We start from the raw sequence: 23,704 nt of genomic DNA, 5'->3' as shown, positions 1-23,704 counted from the left end.
AATGTCTTGGCACTAGTGGGACTATAGCAAAGTCCAATAGCCACGTATAGGATGCCACTAGGTACACTGTGTGTTTGCTAGTATAATGGCTGAGTTTAAAAAACTTGGAGTGTGCAATGCAGGCAGATGTGCTCTGCTAATGTCTTTGCACTAGTGGGACTATAGCAAAGTCCAATAGCCACGTATAGGATGCCACTAGGTACACTGAGTGTTTGCTAGTAAAATTGCTTAGTTTAAAAAACTTGGAGTGTGCAATGCAGGCAGATGTGCTCTGCAAATGTCTTGGCCCTAGTGGGACTATAGCAAAGTCCAATAGCCACGTATAGGATGCCACTAGGTACACTGAGTGTGTGCTAGTATAATGGCTTCGTTGTAATTAGTTGGAGTGTGCAACGCAGGCAGATGCGCTCTGCAAATGTCTTGGCACTAGTGGGACTATAGCAAAGTCCAATAGCCACGTATAGGATGCCACTAGGTACACTGAGTGTTTGCTAGTATAATGGCTTCGTTATAATTTGTTGTAGTGTGCAACGCAGGCAGATGCGCTCTGCAAATGTCTTGGCACTAGTGGGACTATAGCAAAGTCCAATAGCCACGTATAGGATGCCACTAGGTACACTGAGTGTTTGCTAGTATAATGGCTTCGTTATAATTAGTTGGAGTGTGCAACGCAGGCAGATGCGCTCTGCAAATGTCTTGGCACTAGTGGGACTATAGCAAAGTCCAATAGCCACGTATAGGATGCCACTAGGTACACTGTGTGTTTGCTAGTATAATGGCTGAGTTTAAAAAACTTGGAGTGTGCAATGCAGGCAGATGTGCTCTGCTGATGTCTTTGCACTAGTGGGACTATAGCAAAGTCCAATAGCCACGTATAGGATGCCACTAGGTACACTGAGTGTTTGCTAGTATAATGGCTTCGTTATAATTAGTTGGAGTGTGCAACGCAGGCAGATGCGCTCTGCAAATGTCTTGGCACTAGAGGGACTATAGCAAAGTCCAATAGCCACGTATAGGATGCCACTAGGTACACTGAGTGTGTGCTAGTATAATGGCTTCGTTATAATTAGTTGGAGTGTGCAACGCAGGCAGATGTGCTCTGCAAATGTCTTGGCCCTAGTGGGACTATAGCAAAGTCCAATAGCCACGTATAGGATGCCACTAGGTACACTGAGTGTGTGCTAGTATAATGGCTTCGTTATAATTAGTTGGAGTGTGCAACGCAGGCAGATGCGCTCTACAAATGTCTTGGCACTAGTGGGACTATAGCAAAGTCCAATAGCCACGTATAGGATGCCACTAGGTACACTGAGTGTTTGCTAGTATAATGGCTTCGTTATAATTTGTTGGAGTGTGCAACGCAGGCAGATGCGCTCTGCAAATGTCTTGGCACTAGTGGGACTATAGCAAAGTCCAATAGCCACGTATAGGATGCCACTAGGTACACTGAGTGTTTGCTAGTATAATGGCTGAGTTTAAAAAACTTGGAGTGTGCAATGCAGGCAGATGTGCTCTGCTAATGTCTTTGCACTAGTGGGACTATAGCAAAGTCCAATAGCCACGTATAGGATGCCACTAGGTACACTGAGTGTTTGCTAGTAAAATTGCTTAGTTTAAAAAACTTGGAGTGTGCAATGCAGGCAGATGTGCTCTGCAAATGTCTTGGCCCTAGTGGGACTATAGCAAAGTCCAATAGCCACGTATAGGATGCCACTAGGTACACTGAGTGTGTGCTAGTATAATGGCTTCGTTATAATTAGTTGGAGTGTGCAACGCAGGCAGATGCGCTCTGCAAATGTCTTGGCACTAGTGGGACTATAGCAAAGTCCAATAGCCACGTATAGGATGCCACTAGGTACACTGAGTGTTTGCTAGTATAATGGCTTCGTTATAATTTGTTGTAGTGTGCAACGCAGGCAGATGCGCTCTGCAAATGTCTTGGCACTAGTGGGACTATAGCAAAGTCCAATAGCCACGTATAGGATGCCACTAGGTACACTGAGTGTGTGCTAGTATAATGGCTTCGTTATAATTAGTTGGAGTGTGCAACGCAGGCAGATGCGCTCTGCAAATGTCTTGGCACTAGTGGGACTATAGCAAAGTCCAATAGCCACGTATAGGATGCCACTAGGTACACTGAGTGTTTGCTAGTATAATGGCTTCGTTATAATTTGTTGTAGTGTGCAACGCAGGCAGATGCGCTCTGCAAATGTCTTGGCACTAGTGGGACTATAGCAAAGTCCAATAGCCACGTATAGGATGCCACTAGGTACACTGAGTGTTTGCTAGTATAATGGCTTCGTTATAATTAGTTGGAGTGTGCAACGCAGGCAGATGCGCTCTGCAAATGTCTTGGCACTAGTGGGACTATAGCAAAGTCCAATAGCCACGTATAGGATGCCACTAGGTACACTGAGTGTTTGCTAGTATAATGGCTTCGTTATAATTTGTTGGAGTGTGCAACGCAGGCAGATGCGCTCTGCAAATGTCTTGGCACTAGTGGGACTATAGCAAAGTCCAATAGCCACGTATAGGATGCCACTAGGTACACTGAGTGTTTGCTAGTATAATGGCTGAGTTTAAAAAACTTGGAGTGTGCAATGCAGGCAGATGTGCTCTGCTAATGTCTTTGCACTAGTGGGACTATAGCAAAGTCCAATAGCCACGTATAGGATGCCACTAGGTACACTGAGTGTTTGCTAGTAAAATTGCTTAGTTTAAAAAACTTGGAGTGTGCAATGCAGGCAGATGTGCTCTGCAAATGTCTTGGCCCTAGTGGGACTATAGCAGAGTCCAATAGCCACGTATAGGATGCCACTAGGTACACTGAGTGTGTGCTAGTATAATGGCTTCGTTATAATTAGTTGGAGTGTGCAACGCAGGCAGATGCGCTCTGCAAATGTCTTGGCACTAGTGGGACTATAGCAAAGTCCAATAGCCACGTATAGGATGCCACTAGGTACACTGAGTGTTTGCTAGTATAATGGCTTCGTTATAATTTGTTGTAGTGTGCAACGCAGGCAGATGCGCTCTGCAAATGTCTTGGCACTAGTGGGACTATAGCAAAGTCCAATAGCCACGTATAGGATGCCACTAGGTACACTGAGTGTGTGCTAGTATAATGGCTTTGTTATAATTAGTTGGAGTGTGCAACGCAGGCAGATGCGCTCTGCAAATGTCTTGGCACTAGTGGGACTATAGCAAAGTCCAATAGCCACGTATAGGATGCCACTAGGTACACTGAGTGTTTGCTAGTATAATGGCTTCGTTATAATTAGTTGGAGTGTGCAACGCAGGCAGATGCGCTCTGCAAATGTCTTGGCACTAGTGGGACTATAGCAAAGTCCAATAGCCACGTATAGGATGCCACTAGGTACACTGAGTGTTTGCTAGTATAATGGCTTCGTTATAATTTGTTGGAGTGTGCAACGCAGGCAGATGCGCTCTGCAAATGTCTTGGCACTAGTGGGACTATAGCAAAGTCCAATAGCCACGTATAGGATGCCACTAGGTACACTGAGTGTTTGCTAGTATAATGGCTGAGTTTAAAAAACTTGGAGTGTGCAATGCAGGCAGATGTGCTCTGCTAATGTCTTTGCACTAGTGGGACTATAGCAAAGTCCAATAGCCACGTATAGGATGCCACTAGGTACACTGAGTGTTTGCTAGTAAAATTGCTTAGTTTAAAAAACTTGGAGTGTGCAATGCAGGCAGATGTGCTCTGCAAATGTCTTGGCCCTAGTGGGACTATAGCAAAGTCCAATAGCCACGTATAGGATGCCACTAGGTACACTGAGTGTGTGCTAGTATAATGGCTTCGTTATAATTAGTTGGAGTGTGCAACGCAGGCAGATGCGCTCTGCAAATGTCTTGGCACTAGTGGGACTATAGCAAAGTCCAATAGCCACGTATAGGATGCCACTAGGTACACTGAGTGTTTGCTAGTATAATGGCTTCGTTATAATTTGTTGGAGTGTGCAACGCAGGCAGATGCGCTCTGCAAATGTCTTGGCACTAGTGGGACTATAGCAAAGTCCAATAGCCACGTATAGGATGCCACTAGGTACACTGAGTGTTTGCTAGTATAATGGCTGAGTTTAAAAAACTTGGAGTGTGCAATGCAGGCAGATGTGCTCTGCTAATGTCTTTGCACTAGTGGGACTATAGCAAAGTCCAATAGCCACGTATAGGATGCCACTAGGTACACTGAGTGTTTGCTAGTAAAATTGCTTAGTTTAAAAAACTTGGAGTGTGCAATGCAGGCAGATGTGCTCTGCAAATGTCTTGGCCCTAGTGGGACTATAGCAAAGTCCAATAGCCACGTATAGGATGCCACTAGGTACACTGAGTGTGTGCTAGTATAATGGCTTCGTTATAATTAGTTGGAGTGTGCAACGCAGGCAGATGCGCTCTGCAAATGTCTTGGCACTAGTGGGACTATAGCAAAGTCCAATAGCCACGTATAGGATGCCACTAGGTACACTGAGTGTTTGCTAGTATAATGGCTTCGTTATAATTTGTTGTAGTGTACAACGCAGGCAGATGCGCTCTGCAAATGTCTTGGCACTAGTGGGACTATAGCAAAGTCCAATAGCCACGTATAGGATGCCACTAGGTACACTGAGTGTTTGCTAGTATAATGGCTTCGTTATAATTAGTTGGAGTGTGCAACGCAGGCAGATGCGCTCTGCAAATGTCTTGGCACTAGTGGGACTATAGCAAAGTCCAATAGCCACGTATAGGATGCCACTAGGTACACTGTGTGTTTGCTAGTATAATGGCTGAGTTTAAAAAACTTGGAGTGTGCAATGCAGGCAGATGTGCTCTGCTAATGTCTTTGCACTAGTGGGACTATAGCAAAGTCCAATAGCCACGTATAGGATGCCACTAGGTACACTGAGTGTTTGCTAGTAAAATTGCTTAGTTTAAAAAACTTGGAGTGTGCAACGCAGGCAGATGTGCTCTGCAAATGTCTTGGCCCTAGTGGGACTATAGCAAAGTCCAATAGCCACGTATAGGATGCCACTAGGTACACTGAGTGTTTGCTAGTATAATGGCTTCGTTATAATTAGTTGGAGTGTGCAACGCAGGCAGACGCGCTCTGCAAATGTCTTTGCACTAGTGGGACTATAGCAAAGTCCAATAGCCACAGATAGGATGCCACTAGGTACACTGAGTGTTTGCTAGTATAATGGCTTAGTTAGAATGAGTTGGAGTGTGCAGAGGACAAGAGGGTACAGTGGCAGGATTGTGGTGCTCTGGGTAGAGGAATGGAAGCCTGCCTTTCTATTCCCTCCTAATGGTGAAATGCAGGGAGGAAATCCCTGACCTGGGCTACACAGACGCTGTTGCTGTTTGCAGGACCTGTCACCTATGGCTCTCTGACCCTGCCGGTACGAGCCCTTAAAAGGACTGCTAGAATGTGCTCTCCCTAAGCTGTCTAACGCTGTGTATGCAGCGCATACAGCTGTATCGGCGATAGGACAAAGGACGGAACTGCGACAGTGATGTCTGACACCAAAGACGCAGAAGGCAGATAATGGCGATCGTGAAGAAAATGTCCGGTTTTATAATGCAGGGACATGTGACATGCAGATCCTATCACACATGCCGTTGCTTCTCTGCCTCAAAGTCCACTTAGGTGTGTGTGTGTCTGTGATTGGCTGACATGCTGGCCCGCCCCACAAGACGCGCGCGCTTAGGGAAGGAAGACAAGAAAAAAAAAAAAAAAAATGGCGATCGCCATTATAGAAACAGCAGTGATCTGAAGGCGCTGTTCACGCACACTATACACTGAAATGTGATAATAGTTTGATTCACAGAGTGACTTACACTATTACAGCAGAAACCAAGCTAAGATTTAGCTGTTTTTTGGCTGCTAGAACCGTTCTCGAACGTTTCTAGAACTATCGAGCTTTTGCAAAAAGCTCGAGTTCTAGTTCGATCTAGAACATGCCCCAAAATCACTCGAGCCTAGAACTGGAGAACCACGAACCACGAACCGCGCTCAACTCTAATTATAACTACAGATCTGTGTGTGATTATAACTGCAGAGCTGTGTATGATTATAACTACAGAGCTGTGTGTGATTATAACTACAGAGCTGTGTGTGATTATAACTGCAGAGCTGTGTGTGATTATAACTGCAGAGCTGTGTATGATTATAACTACAGAGCTGTGTGTGATTATAACTACAGAGCTGTGTGTGATTATAACTGCAGAGCTGTGTGTGATTATAACTGCAGAGCTGTGTATGATTATAACTACAGAGCGGTGTGTGATTATAACTGCAGAGTTTTGTGTGATTATAACTGCAGAGCTGTGTGTGATTATAACTGCAGAGCTGTGTGTGATTATAACTACAGAGCTGTGTGTGATTATAACTGCAGAGCTGTGTGTGATTATAACTACAGAGCTGTGTGTGATTATAACTACAGAGCGGTGTGTGATTATAACTGCAGAGCTTTGTGTGATTATAACTGCAGAGCTGTGTGTGATTATAACTACAGAGCTGTGTGTGATTATAACTACAGAGCTGTGTGTGATTATAACTGCAGAGCTGTGTGTGATTATAACTGCAGAGCTGTGTGTGATTATAACTACAGAGCTGTGTGTGATTATAACTGCAGAGCTGTGTGTGATTATAACTGCAGAGCTGTGTGTGATTATAACTGCAGAGCTGTGTATATGATTATAACTACAGAGTGGTGTGTGATTATAACTGCAGAGCTTTGTGTGATGATAACTACAGAGCTGTGTGTGATTATAACTACAGAGCGGTGTGTGATTATAACTGCAGAACTGTGTGTGATTATAACTGCAGAGCTGTGTGTGATTATAACTACAGAGCTTTGTGTGATTATAACTGCAGAGCTGTGTGTGATTATAACTGCAGAGCTGTGTGTGATTATAACTGCAGAGCTGTGTGTGATTATAACTGCAGAGCTGTGTGTGATTATAACTGTAGAGCTGTGTGATTATATCTGCAGAGCTTTGTGTAATTATAATTATAGAGCTGTGTGTGATTATAACTACAGAGCTGTGTGTGATTATAACTGCAGAGCTGTGTATGATTATAACTGCAGAGCTGTGTGTGATTATAACTGCAGAGCTGTGTGTGATTATAACTGCAGAGCTGTGTATGATTATAACTGCAGAGCTGTGTGTGATTATAACTGCAGAGCTGTGTGTGATTATAACTGCAGAACTGTGTGTGATTATAATTACAGAGCTGTGTGTGATTATAACTACAGAGCTGTGTGTGATTATAATTACAGAGCTGTGTGTGATTATAACTGCAGAGCTGTGTGTGATTATAACTGCAGAGCTGTGTGTGATTATAACTGCAGAGCTGTGTGTGATTATAACTACAGAGCCGTGTGTGATTATAAATACAGAGCTTTTTGTGATTATAACTACAGAGCTGTGTGTGATTATAACTGCAGAGCTGTGTGTGATTATGACTGCAGAGCTGTGTGTGATTATAACTGTAGAGCTGTGTGATTATAAGGCCGGGGTCACATAGGGCACTACTGCGATGCTCGCATGACACTCGGCTCACGCTCTCAGTACAGCAGGAGCTGAGTGTCATGCTAGTGTCCCTGCGGCTGCAGTCCGACTGTGCGAGCGGTACTCAGCTGCAGGGGGCGGTCCGGCACTGAGGAGGGGCGGGCCAGCGCTGTGGAGGAAAGGGCTGGATGGAGGGAGGGATTTATCTCCCTCTCTCCTTCGTAGCCGGCTATTGCAATTCTTGCTCTGCACGGTCGGTACACCGGTGTATGTATGATTATAACTGCAGAGCTATGTGTGATTATAACTGCAGAGTTGTGTGTGATTATAACTACAGAGCTGTGTGTGATTATAACTGCAGAGCGGTGTGTGATTATAACTGCAGAGCTGTGTGTGATTATAACTGCAGATCTGTGTGTGATTATAACTACAGAGCTGTATGTGATTATAACTGCAGAGCTGTGTGTGATTATAACTACAGAGCTGTGTGTGATTATAACTGCAGAGCTGTATGTGATTATAACTGCAGAGCTGTGTGTGATTATAACTACAGAGCTGTGTGTGATTATAACTGCAGAGCTGTGTGTGATTATAACTGCAGAGCTGTGTGTGATTATAACTGCAGAGCTGTGTATATGATTATAACTACAGAGTGGTGTGTGATTATAACTGCAGAGCTTTGTGTGATGATAACTACAGAGCTGTGTGTGATTATAACTACAGAGCTGTGTGTGATTATAACTGCAGAGCTTTGTGTGATTATAACTGCAGAGCTGTGTGTGATTATAACTGCAGAGCTGTGTGTGATTATAACTGCAGAGCTATGTGTGATTATAACTGCAGAGCTGTGTGTGATTATAACTGTAGAGCTGTGTGATTATATCTGCAGAGCTTTGTGTAATTATAATTATAGAGCTGTGTGTGATTATAACTACAGAGCTGTGTGTGATTATAACTGCAGAGCTGTGTATGATTATAACTGCAGAGCTGTGTGTGATTATAACTGCAGAGCTGTGTGTGATTATAACTGCAGAGCTGTGTATGATTATAACTGCAGAGCTGTGTGTGATTATAACTGCAGAGCTGTGTGTGATTATAACTGCAGAACTGTGTGTGATTATAATTACAGAGCTGTGTGTGATTATAACTACAGAGCTGTGTGTGATTATAATTACAGAGCTGTGTGTGATTATAACTGCAGAGCTGTGTGTGATTATAACTGCAGAGCTGTGTGTGATTATAACTGCAGAGCTGTGTGTGATTATAACTACAGAGCCGTGTGTGATTATAAATACAGAGCTTTTTGTGATTATAACTACAGAGCTGTGTGTGATTATAACTGCAGAGCTGTGTGTGATTATGACTGCAGAGCTGTGTGTGATTATAACTGTAGAGCTGTGTGATTATAAGGCCGGGGTCACATAGGGCACTACTGCGATGCTCGCATGACACTCGGCTCACGCTCTCAGTACAGCAGGAGCTGAGTGTCATGCTAGTGTCCCTGCGGCTGCAGTCCGACTGTGCGAGCGGTACTCAGCTGCAGGGGGCGGTCCGGCACTGAGGAGGGGCTGGCCAGCGCTGTGGAGGAAAGGGCTGGATGGAGGGAGGGATTTATCTCCCTCTCTCCTTCGTAGCCGGCTATTGCAATTCTTGCTCTGCACGGTCGGTACACCGGTGTATGTATGATTATAACTGCAGAGCTATGTGTGATTATAACTGCAGAGCTATGTGTGATTATAACTGCAGAGTTGTGTGTGATTATAACTACAGAGCTGTGTGTGATTATAACTGCAGAGCGGTGTGTGATTATAACTGCAGAGCTGTGTGTGATTATAACTGCAGATCTGTGTGTGATTATAACTACAGAGCTGTATGTGATTATAACTGCAGAGCTGTGTGTGATTATAACTACAGAGCTGTGTGTGATTATAACTGCAGAGCTGTATGTGATTATAACTGCAGAGCTGTGTGTGATTATAACTGCAGAGCTATGTGTGATTATAACTGCAGAGCTATGTGTGATTATAACTACAGAGCTGTGTGTGATTATAACTGCAGAGCTATGTGTGATTATAACTGCAGAGCTATGTGTGATTATAACTACAGAGCTGTGTGTGATTATAACTGCAGAGCTGTGTGTGATTATAACTACAGAGCTGTGTGTGATTATAACTACAGAGCTGTGTGTGATTATAACTGCAGAGCTGTATGTGATTATAACTGCAGAGCTGTGTGTGATTATAACTGCAGAGCTGTGTGTGATTATAACTGCAGAGCTGTGTGTGATTACAACTACAGAGCTGTGTGTGACTATAACTACAGAGCGGTGTGTGATTATAACTACAGAGCGGTGTGTGATTATAACTGCAGAGCTGTGTGTGATTATAACTGCAGAGCTATGTGTGATTATAACTGCAGAGCTATGTGTGATTATAACTACAGAGCTGTGTGTGATTATAACTGCAGAGCTGTGTGTGATTATAACTACAGAGCTGTGTGTGATTATAACTACAGAGCTGTGTGTGATTATAACTGCAGAGCTGTATGTGATTATAACTGCAGAGCTGTGTGTGATTATAACTGCAGAGCTGTGTGTGATTATAACTGCAGAGCTGTGTGTGATTACAACTACAGAGCTGTGTGTGACTATAACTACAGAGCGGTGTGTGATTATAACTACAGAGCGGTGTGTGATTATAACTGCAGAGCTGTGTGTGATTATAACTGCAGAGCTGTGTGTGATTATAACTGCAGAGCTGTGTGTGATTATAACTGCAGAGCTGTGTGTGATTATAACTGCAGAGCTGTGTGTGATTATAACTACAGAGCTGTGTGTGATTATAACTACAGAGCTGTGTGTGATTATAACTGCAGAGCTGTGTGTGATTATAACTACAGAGCTGTGTGTGATTATAATTACAGAGCTGTGTGTGATTATAACTGCAAAGCTGTGTGTGATTATAACTACAGAGCGGTGTGTAATTATATCTGCAGAGCTGTGTGTGATTATAACTGCAGAGCTATGTGTGATTATAACTGCAGAGTTGTGTGTGATTATAACTACAGAGCTGTGTGTGATTATAATTACAGAGCTGTGTGTGATTATAACTACAGAGCTGTGTGTGATTATAACTGCAGAGCTATGTGTGATTATAACTGCAGAGTTGTGTGTGATTATAACTGCAGAGCTGTGTGTGATTATAACTACAGAGCTGTGTGTGATTATAACTGCAGAGCTATGTGTGATTATAACTGCAGAGCTGTGTGTGATTATAACTGCAGAGCTGTGTGTGATTATAACTGCAGAGCTGTGTGTGATTATAACTGCAGAGCTGTATGTGATTATAACTGCAGAGCTGTATGTGATTATAACTACAGAGCTGTGTGTGATTATAACTGCAGAGCTGTGTGTGATTATAACTGTAGAGCTGTGTGATTATATCTGCAGAGCTGTGTGTAATTATAATTATAGAGCTGTGTGTGATTATAACTGCAGAGCTGTGTGTGATTATATCTCCAGAGCTGTGTATGATTATAACCACAGAGCTGTGTGTGATTATAACTGCAGAGCTGTGTGTGATTATAGTTACAGAGCTCTGTGTGATTATAACTGACACATCTGCAAGTTCCTCTCAGCTTCAACCTCCATCTCACAGACAGTTTTGCAATACAACAGAGCTCAGAGACCTGCAAAAATGTGTTTACAAGAAGCCACATTTCATTTCTCTTGTTTTCTGTTAATTACTTGTCTTACACGCGTTACTTCACTTCTATATAAAATAATCTCTGGAGGCAAAGTTATCTTCCAGGCAGCGTCCTCCCAATAGCCTGGAGGAGCTCATTTACATATAAGAAAAACATGAATTTCTCTTGAAAAAGACATCAGATCGCAGATATCAGGGCATCATTTTATTCAGTTTCCTATGACCTACATATCCATATAGATGGCTTAGGAGGGCTGGTCCTACTGACACATTCCTTTTAAGAAGGCTCTCAGCCTGATGATCCATAGGATCTCCGAGTAGAGTAACGTCTTGAAAAGGAAGAGGAGTATGCCACATCGGTCGACCTTTGGTATAGTATCACAATTCCCACAATCTTTATCATCAAAAGGATAACTTCTTTTTAAACCCTCGGGAATACCAGATGCTTCCTCAAGTTTATTTAACTCTGCCTTGATTAATTTATGAATGTTAATACGACCGTAAATCCACCTGTATGCCGTACACTTAAGGGGGCTTTACACGCTACGATATCGTTAATGTTTTGTCGTCGGGGTCAAGTTGTTAGTGACGCACATCCGGCATCATTAACGATATCGCAGCGTGTGACACTGACCAGCGACCTTAAGCTACCTCAAAAATGGTGAAAATCGTTCACCATGGAGAGGTCGTCCCACACTCAAAAATCGGTAAGGGTTGTTTATGCAGGTGGTTCATCGCTCATGCGGCAGCACACATCGCTATGTGTGACACCGCAGGAGCGAGGAACGTCTCCTTACCTGCCTCCGGCCACAATGCGGAAGGAAGGAGGTGGGCAGGATGTTACGACTGCTCATCTCCGCCCCTCCGCTTTGATTGGCCGGCCGCTTAGTGACGTTGCGGTGACGTCGCTGTGATGCCGAACGTCCCTCCCCCTTGAAGGAGGGATTGTTCGGCAGTCACAGTGACGCCGCCGACCAGGTAAGTATGTGTGACGCTGCCATAGCGATAATGTTCGCTACGGCAGCGATCACAAACAATCGCATGCGCGACGGGGGCGGGTACTTACACGCTCGCTATCGCTACAAATTGCTAGCGATATCGCTACCGTGTAAAGCCCCCTTTAGTCATCCAAACATTTACCTTTAAATAGATCAAGATAATTTTGTGTTCAGGCATGTTAAGTTTTGATCTGACAGCCTTAATAACCTCATTAAAAAGGATTAAACAGAACTGTTTTAAACTTATCGCTATCAACAGTAGGATCATTTACACTTTCTATAAACTTCAGAAAAGAGAATATTTTAATCTTGCAAATACCAAGACTAAAGCAGGTGGGTTTTTTTCCAAAACGTACCAATTTTAGGGCAGTGTCTAATGGGTTTTGGGGTGCCTCTTTAATCTATGTGCCAAGCTGTTCTTCTGGCACTTTTCATTCCAGTGCGCGCCTAACAAAGTCCTAGAAAAAGTGCAAAAAAGGCAGGCACCACCAAATTATATCGACTCACTGCATACTGGGCAATAAACAAAAATTATTATTGGTGAGAATATTGCTGATCTTGATAAGATGTTTGTCTTTTTTTATTGAATAAATGAAAGGGCATACATGAAAACACTGAAAATACCCTTATATCACATACAAGTGCATCTAAATAAATTAAAATATCATTAAAAAGTAAATTTATTTCAGTAATTCAATACACAAAGGGAAAAACATAGTTTATATAGAGTCATTACAAACAGAGTGATCTATTTCAAGTGTTTATTTTTGTTAATGTTGATGATTATGGCTTACAGCCAATGAAAACCCAAAAGTCATCTCAGAAAATTAGAATATTATATAAGACCAATTAAAAAATTATTTTAAATTCAGAAATGTTGGCCTGCTGAAAATTCTGTACAGTAAATGCGCTCAATACTTGGTCGGGGCTCCTTTTGCATGAATTACTGCATTAAAGAGGCGTGGCATGAAGGCAATCAGCCTGTGGCACTGCTGAGGTGTTATGGAAGCCCAGGTTGCTTTGATAGCACCCTTCAGTTCGTTTGCATTGTTGGGTCTGGTGTCTCTCATCTTCTTCTTGACAATACCCCATAGATTCTCTATGGGATTTAGGTCAGGTGAGTTTGCTGTTCAATGAAGCACAGTGATACTGTGGTTAGTAAACCAGGTAATGGTACTTTTGGCAGTGTTGACAGGTGCAAAGTTCTGCTTGTCAGCAGAGGGAAGCATGAAGTGCTCTAAAATTTCCTGAAAGACGGTTGCGCAGAATTTAGTCTTGATAAAACACAGTGGACCTACACCAGCAGATGACATGGCTCCCCAAACCATCACTGATTGTGGAAACTTCATACTATACCTCAAGCAGCTTGGATTGTGGCCTCCCCACTCTTCCTCCAGACTCTGGGACCTTGATTTCCAAATGAAATGCAAAATTTACTTTTATCTGAAAACAAAACTTTGGACCACTGAGCAACAGTCCAGTGCTTTTTTTCTTTCGCCCAGGTAAGACACTTCTGGTGTTGCCAATTGGTCATGTGTGACTCGACACAAGGAATGTGACAGTTCTAGCCAATGTCATGGATACATCTGTGTGTGGTGGTGTCAAGGGAGGAATTTGCGTTGAAGACTGCTAATGGAGTCCTCATTTGGGATATCCAGAGACGATACCATATTAGCTGTATATCAGTGCCAATATATATATATATCAATGTATATAAGACAAAGAACACAGACATGCTCTCTTTTCAGCCAGCGTCACCAACTGAACTAGTTTAATAAGATAGATCCAATTATACCGTAAGCATGAATAACCTTGAAGCTAACAAGGAGTGCTTTTCACTCCCCATTTTCTCCCAGCATTTGTACAATACATCTGTTCATTAAAACATTCTGTGTGGACACTACTGATAAGAATTTGTAGCTGCACATTTTGGCTTCATTATCTTTGGTTAACTCCTTCATGACTATACAACTTTGAATTATACTATAGGTCTGTGCAATTGCTACATAGACAGACAGATAATTTTGCATCTACATCTACATTTTGATTAATTATATACACAGATATTCTTATTATGTTTAAACAAACATACTACAGCTCAGGTGACCTCCACAGTGGCTCTTGTAGAAATGACTTCAGCAGCAGTCCACTCCTTGTGAATCTCCCCCAAATTTTTGAATGGCCTTTTCTTAACAATCCTATGAACGCTGCGGTGATGCCGGTTGCCTGTGCACCTTTTTCTACCACACCTTTTTCCTTCCACTCAACTTTCCATTAATATGCTTGGATACAACACTTTCTGAAGAGCCAGCTTCTTTAGCAATGACCTTTTGTGGCTTACCCTCCTTGTGGAGTGTGTCAATGACTGCCTTCTGTCAAGTCAGCAGTCTTCCCCATGATTGTGTAGCCTATTGAACCAAACTAAGGGACCATTTTAAACACTTAGGAAGCCTTTGCAGGTATTTTGTGGTAATTATTCTAGTTTTTTGAGATAAAGTCTTTTGGATTTTCATTGGCTGTAAGTCATAATCATCAACATTAACAGAACTAAACACTTGAAATAGATCACTGTGTTTGTAATGACTATATAATATATGTGTTTCCCTTTTTGTATTGAATTACTGAAATAAATTATCTTTTTGATGATATTCTAATTTATTGAGATGCACCTGTATATAAGAAATAAAAACACATCTATTAAAGAGATCAAGGCAATACTTAAAATGGAAAGAATCCTGAAACAACCAATACAATAATACAATATATGTAACAATAAGGTGTTAAATGAAGTGCTTTCAAATATCATAGAGCACCCACTATCTGCAAAGACTTTGAAAATCTGGGGAACAAAGTGAAGGAACTGGATGTGCAGGTAGTTTTCTCATCAATCCTCCCAGTTGCTGGTCATGGCATCAAGAGATGGAATAGGATCCTAGAAGTGAACAACTGGCTAAGATGGTGGTGCAGACAGCAAGGATTCGGATTTTTGGACCATGGTGTGAATTACATCTACGATGGACTCCTCGCCAGAGACAGGTTACACCTCACAAAACCTGGAAAACACACATTTGCCAGGAGACTTGCCACACTCATCAGGAAGGCTTTAAACTAGAAGAGAAATGAATGGGAAGAAAAATGCCAGACAAGAACATGCAGCTAAAGGATGAACTAACCAAGGATACGAGATGTGGTAAAGAGGACAGAGGACAGGATACGCAGAAGGAATCAAAGAATAGGGGAGCTAGAGAGCACAAACTAAAATGTTTTTACATAAATGCACAAAGCATGGGAAACAAACAAGGAGAACTAGAGCTCCTAATACAGAAGGAAAATTATGATGTGATCGGCGTCACAGAAACCTGGTGGAGTGACACTCACGATTGGAACATACAGTTGGAAGGATTCAACTTATTCAAAAAGAATAGAACTAACAAAAGAGGAGGTGGAGTTGCATTGTATGTCAAAAAAGAACACATCCACAGAAATTAAAGTTTCAGAGGATGAGAAACTATTAGAAAATATTTGGTTAAGAATTCATGGAGTAAACAAGGGAAAGGATATGATAATAGGTGTTTATTACAGACCACCGGGTCAAGTTAGAGAATATGGATGACATTTTTTCACATCAAATGGCCACTTTTTCAAAAAAAACATGAAATAATGATCATGGGAGATTTCAACAACCCAGACATTCATTGGGAAACCCTCACAGGTAAAAGTAAAGGCTCTATCCGATTTTTATCCTGCCTTGCAGACAACTTCATCTCCAGGCTGGTTAAAGAAAATACAAGGGGAACAGCCTCTTGGACTTAGTCCTAAAAAACAACGAGGATATGGTTAAGGGACTAAGGGGGACTTTGCACACTACGACATCACAGGTGCGATGTCGGTGGGGTCAAATCGAAAGTGACGCACATCCGGCGTCAGAGTCAATATCGTAGTGTGCAAATCCTTTTTGATACGATTAACGAGCGCAAAAGCGACGTTATCGTATCATCGGTGTAGGGTCCGACATTTCCATTATGCCGGTGCAGCGACAGGTACGATGTAGTTCCTCGTTCCTGCGGCAACACACATCGCTGTATGTGAAGCCGCAGGAGCGAGGAACATCTCCTACCTGCGACCCGGCTGCAATGCGGAAGGAAGGAGGTGGGCGGGATGTTTACATCCTGCTCATCTCCGCCCCTCCGCTGCTATTGGCCGCCTGCCGTGTGACGTCGCTGTGACGCCGCACGACCCGCCCCCTTAGGAAGGAGGCGGATCACCAGCCAGAGCGACGTCGCAGGGCAGGTGAGTGCATGTGAAGCTGGCGTAGCGATAATGTTCGCTACGCCAGCAATCACAAGATATCGCTGCTGCGACGGGGTCGAGGACTATTGCGCTCGACATCGCAGCATCGGCTTGTGATGTCGCAGCGTGCAAAGTACCCCTTAAGGTAGTACGGACACTGGGACTCAGCGATCATGCTTTCCTTGAATTTGGGGTTGCAAGAAGGGGAACACCTGAGAAGACACAAACTTCAAGGCTTGACTTTAGCAGAGCGGACTTCAAGGGCCTAAAATCAAAGATTGGTAGAATTCCATGGCACCTAATTCTTAGGCACAAAACTGCCCAAGAAGGATGGGAAATCTTCCGTAAGGAAATCCTTAATGCACAAGAACTAACAATACCTAAAAGGAAGAAAAATGGGAAAGTCCTAAAGAAACCAGGATGGATGACCAAAAAAATTACATCACCTGCTTAAAAAGAAAAAGGAAACATACATCAAGTGGAAGATGGGGGTTATACCTAGGGGTGAATACATGGCAGTTTGCAGACTCTGCAAGACAAGCGTCAAAGGAGCTAAGGCCGAACATGAATTGAGACTTGTAAAAGAGGCCAGGAGTGAGGTAAAAGGATTTTGTGTGTATGTTAAAAGCAAAAATAAATAAAAATATTTTTTTTATTTTTATATAGTGCTAACATATTCCGCAGCGCTTTACATACATCAGGAAGACTGTCCCCAAAATTCACTGAATGGTTTGACAAGGGGAATGCTGTGGATATAGTATACCTTGACTTCAGTAAGGCATTCGATAAAGTATCATATGACATCCTCATTGAGAAGATGATCAAGTATGGAATTGACAAAAAATCAGTTAGTTAGATGGATTCACAACTGGCTTAATGATCGGGCACAATGAGTAATACCAACTGGATACCCATCAACCTGGAGAAAAGTCAAAAGTGGGGTACCGCAAGGCTCTGTCCTTGGGCCAGTGCAATTTAAATATATTTAGAAATGATCTGGACAACGGAATTACTGGGAAATTTATAAAATTTGGAGATGATACTAAGATAGGAGGAGTAGCCAACACTAGAGATGAAAGAGAGCATATTCAAAACGATCTAGACACACTCGAACAATGGGCCAAGGAGAACAGAATGTTTTTTTAACAGGGAAAAATGCAAAGTCCTACATCTGGGGGTAAAAGAAATGTAAAAAGCATATATAGCATGGGAGGAATAGAACTAGGTGATAGCACCGAGGAAAAAGGACTTGGGCATAATAGTCGATCCCAGAATCCAACATGAGCCAACAATGCGAAGCTGCAGCTTCAAAGGCCAACACAATTCTGGGATGTATCAAGACAAGCATTGAATCTAGATCAAGACAGGTAATTATTCCCCTATACTCTGCCCTGGTCAGACCCCACGTGGAATACTGTGTACAGTTCTGGGCACCCCAATTCAAGAAAGACATCGATATATTGGAGCAGGTCCAGAGAAGAGCAACCAAGATGGTAGAAGGTCTACAAACCATGTCCTATGAAGAACGGCTAAAAGAACTAGGGCTGTTTAGTTTGAAAAATCTCTTTGAGATTTGATGTAACTTATGCCTGTTTGGTCCTGAGGAAGGGAGCAGAGTCTCCTGAAACGCGTAGACCTGTGCAAGAATAAAACGTTTACATTAATCCAAGATTTCATCAGTGATCTTTGGCGCGGTTTACAAAGCCCCATTCTACAATTTCTCTCTGTTATCAGCCACCTGGGGTACTGCTGCCTTTGATCCGGATTTATGCTGTTACAGGAGTTGTGCCTTTCACAACCATCTTTGGTGAGTAGGATCATCTCCTTTATCACCCCCTGTCTGTCAGGGTAAGACCCTATTGAGCTTTTTTGTCTGCAGGTTCTTTTTATCTAAGAAGCAATGGGATGAAATTTAAAGGAAGGAGATTCAGATTAGACATTAGGAAAAACTTTCTGACAGTGAGGGCAGTCAGGGAGTGGAACAGGCTACCACGGGAGGTGGTGAGCTCTCCATCAATGGAAATCTTCCAGCGGAAACTGGATAAAAATATAGCTGGAATGATTTAGGAAAGCCTGCACTCGCAGGGGTTTGGACCCGATGGCCCTTGATGTCCCTTCCAACTCTATCATGCTATGATTCTATGAAAATAACAAGCACAATGTAAACAAATATAGCATATATAAGACTAAAACACAATTGTAAAGTATAAAGAATTATATGAAAGTGTACACAAAAAGTCAAATAAGAAGGAATACATCCCAAATATAAGAATCTCCATGAGGAATGAAGAATTAGTGACCATGCAGTAGGTCCAAAGAGCAATGTGGCAGAGCAAAGAACGAGAACCCCATGAGTATCACCACAAAAGTGGCGGCGTTTCAGTGATATAGTATGTCAAGTGATAAGGATTTCCTTTATAATGAGTTGAGAAGACGTAATTAAATTATTGGGAGTAGAGAGTGTGTGAGAGAAAACGCACTCAGGTTTTTGGAGTCTGGAAGTCATGGATGCGTATGTATCCAAACATAGCATGAGAAATAGAATAATGAGCATGTGCAAGGTGGTGTATTTGAGGGGGTTAATAAAAGTATAGGCGTTCAAAGGTAGTATGCGCAGAACAAAAAATTGAACCACTAGTATAAATGCGTTCGGAGTTTAAAAAAAAAAAGATAGTGCTCAGCATAAATGAATATACCTCCTTGGAAAAGTAAGATTTTAAGGCTCTAAGAGAAATCGTTCTTGAAGAATAAAAAAGATAGATGTTGCATTATATTGGCAACTTGTTCATTCTATGCCTAGAAGACTTAGTGCTGTCCTTAAAAATAATGGAGGTTATACAAAATACTAGACATATTTGTTTTTGATGTGAGGTGTGTTCAGTTTTTGCATCAACTAACAAGTAAAACTGAAGATTTTGTAATGAAAGTTAATATTGTTAACCTTACTTTCATGTCATGGTTCATAAAGTTCTATGAATCTGTGTCTTGTCAAAATTTTGGAAACTGTTCTTGTCTTCAGTGAGATAGTGATTAAAATCTTACTTTTCAAAGGGGGTGTACTCATTTATACTGAGCACTGTACATAATATGTAGGAGACTGCGGACATTGCATGTGGAAACCAAATATAGTTGCATATGATGGAAAAGGGAGACGTAGAGTATAATTGTACACAACAGGTGTTATAACCCTAAAAAAAAAAAGTTATCGAAAGGAAGTTTACACAAATGGACATGAAAATAAAGAATATATAGGGAAGTCAGGTAACTGAAAAAAGTTTTGATGATATAAATGGGAAAAGAGCCTTTGTCTACAAAAGATAGTGCCGCCCCACCACCGTGCGGAGCTGCCGCCCCACCACCGTGCGGAGCTGCCGCCCCACCACCGTGCGGAGCTGCCGCCCCACCACCGTGCGGAGCTGCCGCCCCACCACCGTGCGGAGCTGCCGCCCCACCACCGTGCGGAGCTGCCGCCCCACCACCGTGCGGAGCTGCCGCCCCACCACCGTGCGGAGCTGCCGCCCCACCTACACCCCACCTACTGTCTCCTCCCCAAAATCCTTTAGGATGTAAGCCCGCAAGGGCAGGGCCCTCTTCCCCCTGTGCTAGTCTGTCTATTGTAACGTGTACATGTATTCTGTATGTAACCCCCTCATGTACAGCACCATGGAATCAATGGTGCTCTATAAATAAACAATAATAATAATAATAATAATAAAGAGGAACATAATAGCCGAATTGCGCATACAAATACAAAGATGAATATAAAAGGGCTTTCAAACATATTCCATATTATATACAGAATGCAGAAATGCAAGAGGAATTTGTGAAGATAAAATATCAAAGTGGAATTAATGATTAAAGTGATAAATGGAAAAAATAAACGTCCACTGTATGTGACAAATATAGAACAAAACAATTGTGTGAATGAAAACAACAATAATATTGAAGTGGAAAGATTTTCTGATTAAGAGCAGATTCAATTATACAATTATACATTTATAAAAACAGTGGTACAGATATCTTCTTGTGAAAAAAGCAATGGAAAAGGACTGTGTCTTTTAATTGGATGACTGCAAAAAAAAAAAAAGAAAAGAAAAGAAAAATAGCAACATGGCCACTTTTCTGACATCTTAAAGCGCACATGCTCAATGCTGCAGCAAGTGCACATCACACAACTTACCCCCAAGTACTCCATCCAGGCTACTCCCAAAGACACCTCCCTGAGACAGCATGATATTGGGTGATGGGGATCTAGCCTGTGCTTTCTTATGTCCTACCAAGAGAAGGCAATGTGAGGTGGACTGTCATGGAATTATGAGGGCCGGCTTTTAGCCTTCTAAAAATTATGAGTACAGGCCGGCTGCTGGTCCTCTAAAATGTTTGAGTGAGAGCCGGCTGCTAGCCCTCTAATAATGATGAGTGAGGGCCGGCTGATGGCCCTCTAAATATAAGTGAGGGCTGACTACTGGCATTCTAAAAATGAGTGAAGGCCAGATGCTGACCCTCTAAAAGCTATCTGTATGAGCCGGCAGCTGGCCTTCTAAAAATTATTAGAGGCTGGAGCCTGATTGCACTTGGCACTTTCAACCCACATGGGTAATAGCGGAGCAAATCACTGATGTTGTTTGCGGGTCTGTCATTGCTCGCTTGTATATTGTGCACCTTACTTTTGAGCTGTGGACAATGGCAGGCGTGATCTATTTGCATTTGGCAAACCCACATGGGGAATAGTGTTATAATAGAGTGAAGGGTGTGCAGTGCATTGCTTTTCATGTTAAAAGAACTGTGTTATAAGACTTTGTGATATATGAACTGCACACTATTCTAAACTGCAAATTGAGTGGAGGTGCTTTAAAGGGTACCTGTCACCAGATTTTTCCCTATTAAACTAAAAGAATCACCTTCTGCAGCTCCTGGGCTGCATTCTATGAAGGTGCACCTTGGCCCCGACTCCACTTCCAGACCCCAAAAATAACTTTATAAAAATTGGCCCTTAGGTATGCTAATTACCTTGGCTGGCCAGATGGGCGAGCTCATTTTGTGCTCCTTTCCCCCCTCTTGCCGCTGATCACCGTCCTCCTTCCTTGATTGACAGGATGACGCCCTCCGTCATCCTCCTAGTCGCATTTTCAAATCTCGCGCCTGTGCAGTTAGGTCGGCTCGCGCAGGCAGAGCGAACTGCGCATTGGATGCCAAACGCAAGTGTGACTCCAGCTTAAATGTGAGTCTCGCAGTGACTGCGGCCTGTGAAACTCACATTTGTCTCAACTTCTATTTATAAAAAAAAAAAAATTAAAGATGCATGGACTTGTCGTGTTCTTTTCTCTTCCTCCAGAATGGGTTTTGAGGGAGCATAGTGTACGCACAGGTGATTCATAGAATTTTTTTTTTTTTTTTTAACATTCAGGCGTTAAAATTAGATATATTTTTTTCCCCACAAAAATGTTGCTTTGGCCAAAATTTTTAATTTCTCAAAGATAAAAGAAATTGTGTAAAACTGGGGGTTTCATTTTTTTTCTTCCTGAGGACATATATACCCCATATGTAGTTTGAATCTACTGTTTTGGCACATGGCCGGTATCGCATTTGAAGAGCCCTGGAAGTGCCAAAAACAGCAAACCTCTCGCCAAACCTACTCAAGTGACCCCATTTTAGAAACTAAATCCAAACAAGTATCTCTGGTTCCTGTATGGTCCCCATTCTGATAATTGCTGATAACTCCCAGCATCTCCTTACTACTGCATCTCATGAACCTGAAACTCCTAGTATGTCCTTAACAAATGTATATGGGCCTGACTTGACATTACAAGAGATTACGGTGCTAAGCTTGGTGATTTATTCTTGTACTGATGGTGATTCAGGTCAAGTATTCCTGTACTAATGGTGGTGCTGGGGACATATTCCTGTACTGATGATGGTAATGTTGTATTTATCTACTGACAGTAGTTCTTTTGATGTATTCATGTACTGATGGAGATTCTGGTGATGCCTTAATGTAATGGTAGTGGTTCTGGTGATGCATTTATCTACGGAGAGTGGTTCTAGTGACCTATTAATTTACTGATAATGGTTCTGGTGCAGATTTTATGTACGGTTGATGGCTCTGTTGATGTATTCATGTACTGATAATGATTTTCCTTTCATATTTATGTACTGATGATGGTTCTGGTGAAGAATACAGCACCAGAACAACCATGACTACATGAAGAGGTCACCACAACCACCATTAGTACAGGAATAAGAAACCAGAACCACCATCAGAACAGGAAGTCACCAGAACAAATATCTATACAGGAATATGGCAGTTTTGTTGCAAACTGTATTTTTGACCTGACTGGTATCACTTTATAGTGGGGTCTGTTTAGCTTTTATTGGGGTATCCACCAATTGCTGCACACCTTCATTAAAACCAAATGGCCCCCATTATAGTTAAATATTAGTTTCTTTGAATATCCTTGGATTTGACATTTAAAATATAGGAGGTCAGGGATAAATATCACTATTTTTCCATGGTATCGGGTAAATGGTCTGCAGTCAATGAATGATTCCATATCTAACTAAGAAAACACACTTCCTGTTGAGCTTCACCTCTAAAGTAGACAACTTTTTTGTTTTACTTTTGCTGGTATTTTTCGGTGAAGGTAACAATTCTACTGGGGGTGGTAATCAGAGCTTATTACCAGACCCATCGGAAGGGAGAGGGGTGCATTTGGGGTTCTGTTACATTAATCTCTGACCCGTTCCTTTACATGAGGGCTGAGGGTTCATTGGGAGAGGGAAGGGGCACCATCATACTTTGTCTCAGCCCTGTTTACAGCACATCAGAGAAGGGGTGAAAGGGTACCCTGTATGGACATTCAGTAGCTTAGAATGTCCATAGGTTCCCACATTTAAATTTACATACTGCAGCAAAAAAGGAATGAAAATATACTAGCCGAAGCTTAAAACAAAATAAATTAAAATGCCATTTTGGCCCCCATTACATGAACATAGGAAGAATTAGTCCAAATGGTAATTGTATTTCCAGGAGTCCATCACGACAGCACATCAGGAGCTTATCCTTTTTATCCTATATAAAAGTACAGGAAAACACGAGCGGTTAAAAAGCCCCTCTGATCACCACAAATCAATGTCTTTTTCCAAGTACCACACCAGGATGGATGCAACACAATTTAATTAACTTTCCTTATACAGACATTACTT

This window comes from Anomaloglossus baeobatrachus, chromosome 2 (genome assembly GCF_048569485.1).
Source record: "Anomaloglossus baeobatrachus isolate aAnoBae1 chromosome 2, aAnoBae1.hap1, whole genome shotgun sequence".
Lineage (NCBI taxonomy): Eukaryota > Metazoa > Chordata > Amphibia > Anura > Aromobatidae > Anomaloglossus > Anomaloglossus baeobatrachus.
The sequence above is the reverse complement of the archived record's forward strand: the minus strand, read 5'-3'. Positions refer to the sequence as shown.